Below are 541 nucleotides of genomic sequence, written 5' to 3' on the forward strand. Positions count from 1 at the left end.
GCTGGGTCGTATGGCAGTTCTACTTCCAGTTTTTTAAGGAATCTCCACACTGTTCTCCATAGTGGCTGTACTAATTTGCATTCCCACCAACAGTGTAAGAGGGTTCCCTTTTCTCCACACCCTGTCCAGCATTTATTGCTTGTAGACTTTTGGATAGCAGCCATTCTGACTGGCGTGAAATGGTACCTCATTGTGGTTTTGATTTGCATTTCTCTGATAATGAGTGATGTTGAGCATCTTTTCATGTGTTTGCTAGCCATCTGTATGTCTTCTTTGGAGAAATGTCTGTTTTGTTCTTTGGCCCATTTTTTTGATTGGGTCGTTTATTTTTCTGGAATTGAGCTGCAGGAGTTGCTTGTATATTTTTGAGATTAGTTGTTTGTCACTTGCTTCATTGGCTATTATTTTCTCCCATTCCAAAGGCTGTCTTTTTACCTTGCTTCTAGTTTCCTTTGTTGTGCAGAAGCTTTTAATTTTAATTAGGTCCCATTTGTTTATTTTTGCTTTTATTTCCAATATTCTGGGAGATGGGTCATAGAGG

General features: G+C 39.0%; 1 long non-coding RNA gene across 1 annotated transcript in view; it reads right to left on the reverse strand.

Annotated features, from left to right (window-relative positions):
* The window catches only part of LOC105002365, a 574024-nt gene that overhangs the window by 487683 nt on the left and 85800 nt on the right, over positions 1 to 541 (reverse strand). The window lies entirely within an intron of this gene.

This window comes from Bison bison, unplaced genomic scaffold (genome assembly GCF_000754665.1).
Source record: "Bison bison bison isolate TAMUID 2011002044 unplaced genomic scaffold, Bison_UMD1.0 scf7180017864452, whole genome shotgun sequence".
In the NCBI taxonomy this organism is placed as follows: domain Eukaryota; kingdom Metazoa; phylum Chordata; class Mammalia; order Artiodactyla; family Bovidae; genus Bison; species Bison bison.